This window comes from Penaeus monodon, unplaced genomic scaffold, assembly GCF_015228065.2.
Source record: "Penaeus monodon isolate SGIC_2016 unplaced genomic scaffold, NSTDA_Pmon_1 PmonScaffold_10717, whole genome shotgun sequence".
NCBI lineage: Eukaryota > Metazoa > Arthropoda > Malacostraca > Decapoda > Penaeidae > Penaeus > Penaeus monodon.
This window is the reverse complement of record NW_023639401.1, coordinates 1-12169: the sequence shown is the minus strand read 5'-3', so window position 1 is coordinate 12169 and position 12169 is coordinate 1. Positions and strand designations below refer to the sequence as shown.

At 41.4% G+C, this 12169-nt stretch overlaps 1 non-coding gene and 1 pseudogene across 1 annotated transcript; one reads left to right on the top strand and one right to left on the bottom strand.

Annotated features, from left to right (window-relative positions):
• Positions 1-1010: 1010 nt before the first annotated feature.
• Positions 1011-1201, top strand: LOC119568761. The gene has a single exon (XR_005228153.1). It is a non-coding gene; the product is annotated as a U2 spliceosomal RNA (small nuclear RNA).
• A 772-nt stretch (positions 1202-1973) lies between these two features.
• On the bottom strand, positions 1974-2143 carry LOC119568763 (annotated as a pseudogene).
• Between the last annotated feature and the right edge of the window lie 10026 nt (positions 2144-12169).

Sequence of the window (12169 nt, the reverse complement as noted above, 5' to 3'; positions counted from 1 at the left end):
GATCGTGAACAAAAAGGTTCATATTGATATCATTAAATTTTGTTAATTTGTCCTTATCATACCGTAAATTCTAGTATATAAGAAACTTTTTCACCTATACTTCTATTATTCTACTTTATCATTTCCGTGACATTTTATGGCAATTTTCATAGTTTTGGTATATATATATGAAATCCACACATACACACTCGCACTTATTAATGTAACCCATCAGGCATCCATAAATACAGATGGATACAAATCTACGAAAATGGTCGTTATAAATGCAATATTCACACGATTTGAATGCACTCACGGATATGCATTTTTCAAATCTAGTTTACATTACGCTAAACTAATATCAAATGGAAATAATGGTCAGAGTTCCCAATACTATATATTTTATATATATATATATATTATATATATATATATATATATATATTATATATATGGAAAAATAAACGAAAGAAAATGAACCGTATACTATTACGCAAAAACTATATACATGTACATATTCCTGCATATGCAAATACAGAATATGAACGAAAGTATTCGTCTGTGTGCGCGTACGTTTTTACGTGCAAGTATGCATGTGCATGTACGTGCGTGTGGACGCGTGTCAAAGTGTGCGGGTATATACAAGGTCCAAATATTCATATAGTAATAGACCTTGGGCATATGAGTGTATGCAGGCCTGTGTCTGGTGGGTGTGAAAGTGTGGCCGTGCATGAATGTGTTTGTATACGCGCGTGCGTATATGTTAATAAAGATGTTTTGTGATAGTTGGTCAAGACGCTAAAAGTATTTCCCATATGTACTTTCATTGAAGTCCGATTGAAGTTATCCAACGTTGTCAATCCAGCAACAGTTTTTCATACAGAAATTTCTATACAGGAAACATTCTCATAAGCCAATCAAATTTTAATAACTTCCAACGTCATGTCGTTTACACCCTTTTACCTATACAGAGCATCACAAGCAAGTCCTCAGAACCTTTTCTTGGACACCTTACACAACCATGTTTCGCTATCGCTTCTCGGCCTTTTGGCTAAGATCAAAGTGTAGTATCTGTTCTTATCAGCTTAATATCTGATACGATCCCATGTGGGATCTACGATATTAAACTGATTTTTGGAAAATGGCGAAGTGCTAGGGCTTGCTCCACCTTTGCCGCGGATCGGCCCGGTATTGCAGTACCTCCGGGATTGGTCCACTCCCTCCGGGGAGGATATCAACAATTATATTTACTTGTACCAGTTACAAAGTTTCAAATTAGCTCCTCTCTTATCAGCTGGTATTACACTAGCTTCAAGAGACTAGTTGACGCTTAACGTTAAGTTCCATCGCTGTCGAAGATTGCCTCAGTAATGCAGTTTAGCTAGAAAGTTACAACACTTTCTGCAAATAAAACACGAAATTAAAAGGATTTCTGAGAAATGGCCAATTATTGCAGTACCTCCTAAATTCATCCAATCTCTCCGGCAACATATTAACTAATAAAACATATCAACTAATTGAATTGATCATATATATCAAAGGTAAGGCTACGATCACATTCAGCTACATGTAAAAGACCATAGCCTTCCCCACTCCATGTGATACCTCTCTTTAGTAACTTATGGTATGCGAAACTAAAATCGTAACTATGAATCATTTTTCTTGATTGCCCTTTCATTCACGGCTTTTGGCGTTACCGTCACATGAATTTAAAAGGGAGTGCAGGAACTCGAGTATAATACATTATACTCAGGGGCAGTACTAAGAATGATGGCATCCAAAGTAGACAAATCAATTATAACTACATCTAATAGTTTTACTTGTAATAGTAAGCACAAAATATCTACATTTACGAACAAATTACTCGCTTAATACTCTAATAACAAGTGTTGACACTTCAGTTTACTAGCAACACGTTGAAATTGTATTTTTTGTTCCCCGTATCATCAGGAAATTCTCAAAAGTTTAAAATACTTCTTGCTGATTGATATTCAACCACTCAGCCTGTGATCCCACCTCTGAACATCGGTAAACGAGTCAGAACGGTCATCATACTCTCAAGCACAAACACTTGAGAGCCGCTTCCGCTCAGAGGATTACACTAACAGTCCTCATCGTAGGTTGACTATATCCCGAGAATCTTGGCGAGAAACCCGGCAATCGCATCTTCTTCTTTCTTCTTTGCTGGATTTCTTGGTTATAAACCAGCGGCATGTGGCCAAGGCTATTAAACCAATGGATCCTATTCATTCTATCAATCTATGTAGGTCATAAAGTTTTGTCTCCTTAGAAAAGCGATTACTTTACTTACTTTTTTTTTTGTCATCTGATAAAAGATTTGATGTTTGTGAAATCTTTATCTTTTAATCTGAAATAATTTATTATATTTTGTCTCTGGTTTATTATAGATTTGACATGCTGTTAATATGTGATCTTATTGTCAGGTTAGAGCTGCATGTCTGGCATTGTGGAGGGTATTTCTTTTCTATGTGTGTCAATCTTGTAGCGTTGACCCTAAGGCGGGCTTGTTTTATTATTCTATGAACCCTAGTTCTTGCTTGTTTGTAGTTGCAAAAGTTCTCATTAGTGACGTTATTTTTGAAAGCCTGTAGGCCTTATTGCGTATGCGCAGCGCCCTGCGGCAATCTGGTGTCCACCATGAACTCTATGCGCTTACTTTATCATCAATGGTTCTCCAGCAAGTTCGAGCTTGACGCTCCTTGTGAAGGCGACCCAGCCTGCCCTTTTTACGTTAAATTTGGGTGCTGAAGGCGTTCTCACTGTGTCGCATGAATATTCAATACAAATAGGAAGATGATCGCTTCCCAACGAGTCGTCAATGGTGTGCCACAGGCACTTGGCTGCTATTGATGAAGAGACCAGTGATAGGTCATAAAGCTCAAATACGGTATTATCGTCCACCTGCGTCGGACTACTATCGTTGAGAAGGACCAGATCAGACTCATTAATCAACTTAACTACTTGCTCACCTCTACCATCCACCCGCAGGGAACTCCATAACGTATGATGAGCATTAAAATCACCTAAAATTACTTTATTTTGTGGCAGACTATCCTGAAGAGCAAAGAGCTCATCATAGATTATCACATTATCAGGTGGACAATAAACTGAACATATAGTCAGATCATGCCACTAATTTTTACTTTGCATGCGACAAATTCCAAAGCAGAATCAATAGTCACTTCAATAAAAGGGAGGCTTTGGTGGATGTACATGGCGACTCCGCCTCCACCCCTACCCTCACGATCCTTCCGACATAAATGGTAGTTCCTCAGTGAAACGACCTCGTCAGGGACAAAGTGTGTTAAGTGCATTTCTTGCAGAACTATAATATCGGGAGCATAAGACGAGGTTATTAATTAAGGTCATTTACTTTAGATATAAGAAGCCTCCGGGCTAGTACAGTGGTAACGTGTCAGCCTCTCATCCGAGGGGTCGGCGGTTCGCGCCCCGCCCAGGCGCGAGAAGTTTCAACAGTCGCCTGGAGGTTACTGCTGTGGCTGGGCACCACAGCGGGTAAGGACTTGGTTCAGCCGAGTCAGCACCTGCTGACACACGTGAGCGAGTCGGCATTAGTCGTCGACACAGGCCGGGCTCCCCCCATGGGTATACCCCGGGGCGAGGCTAAAAATCGCATATCGGTCTTATCCTTAGATCTAAGACTTCGACAGTTTCATTGTATAATGGTCGATGCGAAAATTACGTTTTATGGGGCTTGGAAGTGCCTTGTCCGCCAGTTTTAATTTTCTTTTTCTAGGAGGGAGCGCCTCCTCTCCCTCGATTCCCGGGACCTCTCTCGGGATGGTTCAGAGACAGAAGCCTCCATGTCCTGCACCTCCTGGCGAGGGAGACGACTCACAGATTGCGACCTGCTACTCTCTCGAGAAGCCGATCGCGAGCCAGACGAAGTCCTTACAGGAGTCGCCCGGACGGGGAGGTGCGATCCGAACTGTGATTCGGTATCAGCCTCCTTAGGATGTTTATGCTGGGTTGATGCAGTCATTTGATCGACCAATTTAGTCAATTGATATACTTTAATATTTAGTTCTTTATCGGTTTGAGTTCAGAAATTTTCTTTATCCTTAGCTGCAAGCTGTGACTGACATTACTTGCACTAGGGGTGATGTTAGTTACTGCTGCAGCATAGGATGTATCGGGTTTGTGTGTCAAACTTTCCATTTTCCTCTTAGCTTCAGTATAACTAACTTCATGCTTTCTCATATATGCTAATGCCTCAGTTTTCCTTCTTCAGGATGCTGTACTCAGCAGATCCTGACTGATGGGACCTCCACAGTTAGCACATTTGGAAATATGGCTAGTACATGCGATGGTGTCATGGGCTTCAGCACATTTACGGCAAACACATTTACTTGAGTCTTTATCAATACATCTTAATGAGGTGTGTCCGATTTTTTTGGCATCTATTACAATGCACTGGGTTTTGGATGTAAGGTTTGACCTGGACACATTCATATTCAACATTGACATACTCAGGGATTTTATTTAAAGTAAATATAAAAAAGCAGTTCAGTCTTCGTTCACACATTAACCCAGCCATTGGGAGTGTGCAAGCCAGTACACTTCTAGTGCCGGTCCCAAGCCCGGATTAATGGGGAAGGTTGTGACAGGAAGGGCATCCGACGTAAAACTGTGCTCCAAATCCAAAAATGAATCAGGCGGAATTTATTTCAGATATGCTAGGGCGTCCCCCGTAGGCGACGCGCGAGGACATCGCCGTACACTCGTGAGAAATGGACAGCGGCTAACCGTTCAAGAGCGAATACGGCTAAAGAAGTTAGCTCATAGGAGGGGGGAGAGGCAGAAGAAAGAAAATGAGACGATAGGTTTGAAGATTGGAACACTGAATGTGGGGAGTATGACAGCGAGGAGCCACGAACTGGTGGACCTGATGGAGAGGAGAAAGGTAAGAATCATGTGCTTGCAGGAGACAAAGTGGAGGGGAGTAAGGCCAAGAACTTGGAAACGGATTTAAACTGTTCTACATAGGAGACGATGGAAGAAAGAACGGAGTTGGAATTGTTTTGGATGAGGAACTCAAGAAGGGGTACTAGAAGTGACAAGATCTTCAGACCGAATCATCTGGCTTAAGATGGAGATGGGTAAACTGGTGTGAACATCATGAGTGTGTATGCGGCCCAACAAGGTTGTGCAGACGAAGAGAAGGAGAAGTTTTGGGAGGATTGGACAAGAAGTGAGAAAAATTCCAGCTGAGGAGAAACTATGGATAGGGGGTGATTTCAATGGACACGTTGGTGGTGATAACACAGGCAGAGAAGAGACGATGGGCAAATTTGGTTATGGTACTAAGAATGATGGTGGGGAAGAACTCGTGACATTCGCGATGAGGCATAATTTGTGGATCGTTAACACGTTCTATAAGAAAGCCACTAGGCACAAGATCACCTACCAAAGTGGAAGCACTCAGTCACAAATAGATTACATCCTCTGCCGCTCATATGACAAGAATACGAAAGACTGTAAAGTAATTCTTGGGGAAACCATCACAAACCAACACCGACCAGTCATTTGCACACTTAAAGTTGTGAAGTCAAAACCCCAGACGAAGTCAAGAACCCAGAAAATCAAGTGGTGGAAGCTAAAAGAAGCGCAGAGCAGAGATGATTTTACAGATAAGGTTAGAGAGACCCTAGAAAGACGTAGACAGGAAGAGAGGTGTGACTGGGAAACAATCGCAGAAGACATGCGGGATCTGGGAGAGAAAGTCTGTGGCAAAACCTCCGGAATGGCAAAGGCTGGAAAGGAGACGTGGTGGTGGTGTGATGAAGTCCAGAGAAGAATTAGTGAGAAGAAGGAAGCAAAGAAAGAAACTCTTTGAAGATCCATCTGAAGAGAACAAACCTTACTACAAAAACAACAAAGAAGGAAGCTAAAAGAGCTGTGGCAACCGTAAAGGCAAGAGCATATAACCAACTCTACGAAGACCTTGATACAACAGAAGGTACGAAAAAGGTACTTAGAATTGCTAAACAAAGGGACACAAACTCGAAAGACATCTATCAGACAAAATGGATAAAGAACGATGAAGGGAATGTGTTAACAAATGATGAGGATATTCTGGAAAGGTGGCGGTTGTATTTTATGAAGCTCATGAATGAAGAAAATCCTAGGGAAGCACGTGAGGAGAACAGTTGGGGAATCCTGGTGAGGTGGAAGCCATCACTGACGATGAGGTGAGAAGAGCGCTAAGGAAGATGAAGGATGGAAAAGCAGTGGGACCAGATAATTTACCAATTGAAGCATGGAAGTGCCTTGGTGAAGAAGGAGTAACTATCCTGTGCTCAATGCTCAACAAGATTTTCGATGAAGAAAAGATCCCAGAGTCGTGGCGGAAGAGCATACTCGTCCCTATCTATAAGAACAAAGGTGACATCATGGCCTGTGGTAACTACCTAGGCATAAAAACTCATGAGCCACAGCATGAAATTATTTGAACGTATGATTGAGCACCGACTAAGGGTGTGGTGAACATCAGTGAAGAGCAGTTTGGATTCATGGAGGGGAAGTCCACTCCAGATGCCATTTTCGCGCTGAGGCAAGTGCAGGAGAGATACAGAGAAGGTCACAAAGAGCTGCATGGAGTATTCATCGATCTGGAGAAAGCATACGACAGGGTGCCACGGGAAGAGATGATGTGGTGTATGAGAAAGAAGAACGTCCCAGAGAAGTACATCCGTGTTGTGCAAGACATGTACAAGGAAAGTGAGACAGTGGTGAGGTGCGTGGCAGGGACAACAGAGCCGTTCATGGTGGAAGTAGGGTTGCACCAGGGTCGGCACTTAGCCCGTTCGTGTTTGCGATCATCATGGATACCCTGACAGACGACATTAGGAAGGAGTCCCCATGGAGCATGATGTTGGCTGATGATGTAGTACTTTGTTCCGAAGAGAAGGCAGACCTGGAAGTGGACCTGGAGAGGTGGCACAATGGATTGGAGAAGAGAGGAATGAAAGTGTCAAGAGCAAAGACAGAGTACCATGTGTTTAAATGGAAGGTAAGGAGGGAGCGTACTGATGGACGACGAACAGCTGCCAGAAGTAAACAGAATTCATGTATCTGGTAGTCTGCTACAATCGGATGAGGTGTCGACAAGGAGATCAGCAGAAGGATCCAATCAGGCTGGAATAATTGGAAAAGAATGTCTGGAGTGATGTGCGACAAAAGGATACCCATAAAAGTGAAGGGAAAAATACACCCAAACCGTGATCCAGCCAGCAATGCTGTATGGGTTAGAAACAGTCCCTCAAACCAAAAAGTTAATGAAGAGATTGGAGGTGGCTGAAATGAAAATGTGTAGATGGGCGTGTGGTCTTACTATGAAAGACAGGGTAAGAAATGAGGACATCCGGGAAAGAATGGGAGTAACAAATGTCGGGGTGAGAAGCAGAAGAGCGAGATTGAGGTGGTATGGGCATGTGAAGAGAAGAGAGTGAGAATTACGTGGGACAGAGAATGCTTACTCTGGAACCACCGGAAGAAGAGGAAGAGGACGTCCGAAGCAACGGTGGATGACAACAAGGCAGATATGCAGTCCATTGGCGCAAAGGAGATTGACACTCAGGACAGAAGGACTTGGAAGAAGTTCGTATCCGCCGCAGCGACCCCATACTAAATGGGAAAAGCTCGAAGAAGAAGAAGAAGTCTTCGTTCACACATTCCCATCCTTCTTGGTCATACAATTAACGTCCACGACATCTTGGTCCTTCATGCTCTCGAGAATTTCACTTTCTTCCATCGTCCTCAAAGCCCTGTGAAAGATTACTCCCTTACAGGTATTTGGGCCTATAGGAATAGTTACTTTAACTCGAAGATCATGAATTTGCGTCACCTTAAGTAAATCCTTAATCTGGGAGTTATATTGTACTTAAACAAGAAGGCTTCCATCTCGCATTTTTTTGACAAATAAAAATCGCCGTCCACTTGACCATCAACGACCTTATTGATGATAAGGGGATTCACGTTCAAAAGCGATCGATTTTCATTCACGCATTTTACATTCGCAAACCTTGCGTTCTCAGTGGGGATTTTGAAAAGTGGTCTTCTCGTCTTGTCATTAGTGGGGTTGTTCATAGTCGAATTCGTCAAAGAGTGGTCATGAATCGCCTCTCCTCCTTGAGAAGAAGGGGTAGCTGGGGTATCATTCATCATGGGTATTGGGCCAGGTCCGACCCCTTGGCTCAAAGCCGTAGTCCTGAAGGGATTAAAAACTCCTAACTTTGGTATCAACCTAAACAATAGTTAAGAGAATAAGGCAGTTTTCTGTCCTCTACCCCCCCAGTGGAAGCCTGGTTGCCGAACTTACCTAGAGAAGGACGGTAATTCACAAGGACCTCCGGTAGGCTCAGGAAAGTCATATTAAGGGGGAAATTTTAGAATAGAAAAAGTGCGCCCAAAGGCCGCCCCAGACTATTGGGCTCCCTACCCATGGGTCAAAGCCCACAAGTGCTACCCTAGTGTAATGTGTGTGGGTGTGTACATGTGGATGGGGGTATATACGTGTGTGAGTGTGTAGGTGTGTGAATGTCTGTGTATACATATGCTTATTTGTGTACAGATGCTACACGTGTATACATATACGTATGTGTGTGTGAATGAAACATCATTAAACGTGTGTGTACCCATGTGTACATGTGTAAACATGAGCGTGATTACATGTGTGTGCATGTGTAAATGTGTACATGTGTGCACAAGTATTAGTGTGTACATGTATGTCCATGCATGTGAAAAATGTGTGCGTTTATATGTGTGTGTGTGTGTGTGTGTGTTGTGTGTGTGTGTGTGTGTGTGTGTACGTGTGTGTGTGTGTGTACGTGTGTGTGTGTGTGTGTGTGTGTGTACGTGTGTGTGTGTGTGTGTCTGTGTGTGTGTGTGTGTGTGTGCGTTTGTGTGTGTGGTGTGTGTTGTGTGTTGTGTTGTGTGTGTTGTTTGTGTGTGTGTGGTTTTTTGTTGTGTGTGTGTGTGTTTTGTGTGTTGTGTTGTGTGTGCAGTGTGTGTGTGTGTGTGTGCTGTGTGTTGTGTGTGTGCATGTGTTTTGGGGGTTTTGTATTGTTTTGTTTTTTTATGGGGTGTGTGTGTGGTGTACATGTGTTGGGGTGTCATGTTTGTGTGTGTGTGCGTGTGTCTGTGTGTGAGTGTGGGGTGGTAAATGTTGGGGTGTGTTGTACATGTGTGTGTGTGTGTGTACAATGTGTGTGTGTGTGGTGTGTGTGTACTGTGTGTTGATGTGTGTTGTGTACATAGTGGGGGTGTACGTGTGTGTGTGTGTGTGTGTACATTGTTGTTGGTGTGTGTACATGTGTGTTGGTGGGGGTTTTGTACATGTGGGGGTTTTGGGGGTTTGGGGTTGTGTTTTTGGGGTTGTTTTGTACTGTGGGGGTTTTGTACATGTGTGTTGGTGTGTGGTGTGTGGGGTGTGTGTGTGTGTGTGTGTGTGGTGTGTGTGGTGTGGGTGGCGTGTGTGTGTGGCGTGTGCGTGTGTGTGTGTGTGTGTGTGTGTGTGTGTGTGTGTGTGGTGTGTGTGTGTACAAATGTGTTGGTGTGTGTGTGTGTGGTGTGTGTGTGTGTGTTGTGTGTGTGGGGTGGGGTTGGTGTGTGTGTGTGTGTGTGTGTGTGTTGTGTGTGTGTGTGTGGTGTGTGGGGGTGTGGATATGCGTGACGTGTGTGTACGTGTGTGGGATGTGTGTACAGTGTGTTTGGATGTGTGTACATGTGGGGGGGGCATGTGTACACGTGTATAGGGTGTGCATATGTGTATATGGCGTGTGTACACGTGTGTGTGGGTGTATGTGAATGTACATATGCGCACATATAAAAATTGATAATTGGCCGAATCATTATTCTTGCTTTAAATGCATCTTATTTCGGTACCATGTTACACTATGTATATAACCCATCTACGCCTGCATGTCTCTATATATCACATTACATGCGGCTCTTCCAGCACCTAAGGTCGTGCGACTGCGGATACTTCGGTGTCAGATAAGGGCAGATTACATTGATTATGGCCGAAAATTTTATATTGTTTCAATGACCTCACTTCAAAACAATAGTGATAATGCTAAAGCAGTATTAGTAATAGCCATAGTAACGCTAAAAAGTTGTTAAAAATACTTATAACGATGATAATTTAATTGTCAGTATATATGATAATGATATGACTGTGATAATGAAAAGGATAATGTAATGATGATTGAGGCGTGATCGTAATTTAATAGCAGGCAACCGCAATCGGAAATGGCTTTCTAGCTGCGGCACCATAAATATATATATTGGGGTAAGAAAAAAATTTGAAGAAAACATCGCTCGTACGGCTATATCAAGCGTTATGAAAAAGGGTTTCCCCGATCTCACTGGTGTCTTATCGCAAATTGGGGAACACTATTCGCTTTTTACCCCCCCCCCAAAAATTTACACAATCGGGGAGGGTCTCATGCGCAGCATTTTTTTTCGGAAGTAATTTCTTTATACTGGAAAAAAGAAAATCTTAAAAGAGTTACCTAAGGGGAAAAAAAAAAAACCCTTCAATAACAATGGTTTTCCAAACACGGTCATTGTACGTAAATACCATTTTTAAACAACAAAATGGGTAACGTATAAATTCCACACACATCAAAAAACCACCCCCAATTGTCGGAAAAAAAGAAATAAAAAAAATAAGGATTATGTGGAATTTCCTTTTCTGTAGTTAGTTTCTTCCATTGTATAATGGGGCGGTGCTTTTTTACTTTGCGGGCCCTTCATGCAAATAGATAATCTTTTTTCAATATAATTGCCCCCGTTCCATACATAAAAGAATACACACACACTTTAGATTTCAGAAGCAATCCACTTTTGAGAAAACAATTAACCCCTGTTTTTGGGAAAAAACAATTCCCTTCCTGTTCCAGTATATATTTTTACGTAAAAAGTACACACTTTTGAAAGAAACAAGTACGTCTCATATCCCAAAATTCTGTATCACGCTTTGACATTATAGTATTGTAGCGTTCAAAACATACTGGCTTCGAATTTACTTATTCACTCTTTTCTTAGTCAAGGACAACTGACAAATTTTCCCGTGACAAGGGAATGAAAGCAAAAAACCCCCATTTTACATTTGTCTTCTCTGGCTAGTTTTTGTAAACACGCCGCAGGGGAACGACAGTCCGGGGTTCCATTTGGGAACTCGTGATATGACCTCCATGGCTATCTTGGAAACTTGTCGTAGATATGAAAAAACTGAAAATACATTAACTTTTTATGCGTGTGCGTGGGGTGTGTTGCGGTGCGTGTTCGTGCGTGAGTGTGGCGTGTGCCTAGATGTCTAGGAATGTGTAATAGTATAATGTGTATAGGGGTTAGTGTATTGTTATATTGTATATAAATTTTTATTTTTAAAATTATATATATATATATATATATTAATATATATTTTTTTAAAAATAAAAATATAAAATATATAAATAAATTTATAAAAAATTATTTTTTTTATAAATAAATTTTAAATAATATATATATATATTTTATATATATATAAAAAATATATATATATATATAAAATTAAAATATAAAAAAAATATATATAAAAATAAATATATTTATAATATAATTTAAAAAAATATAATATATAAATAAATATAATATATAAAAAAAAAATTAAAATATATATAAATAAAAATAATATTAAAAAAAATTTATATAAATAAAATTAAATATAATATATAATATATATTTTATATATATATTATATATATATATTATATAATATATTGCTACGCCATGGGGGCTTTGTCTCTGTGCGAAAAAAGGTTAACATGAAAAAAGGGGACCTTGGGCATGTGTTAAAAAGAAGGGGCCTGGGAAACATACGCAGCTGGGGTGAGCGGGGGGAGCGGAGGAACAAGCCAAGGAAAGGAGTTGGGGGCTGCCCCCTTGAAGACCCCGTGGTGCCCTTTTTGACCCGAAAAACTTTTTGTTGCCCTGTTTTAAGGTATCGTGCAGTGTTTCCCCCCCGTATTGGCCTATAGAAAAATTACGGGGAAATAAAATTTGTAAATAAAGGAAAAGATTTTGGTTTTTTTCCCCGTGTTATTTTCCCCGGGGGCCCTTTTCCGGGCCCAAATTTTGTGGTGGGGTTCCCTTTTGTGGGGGG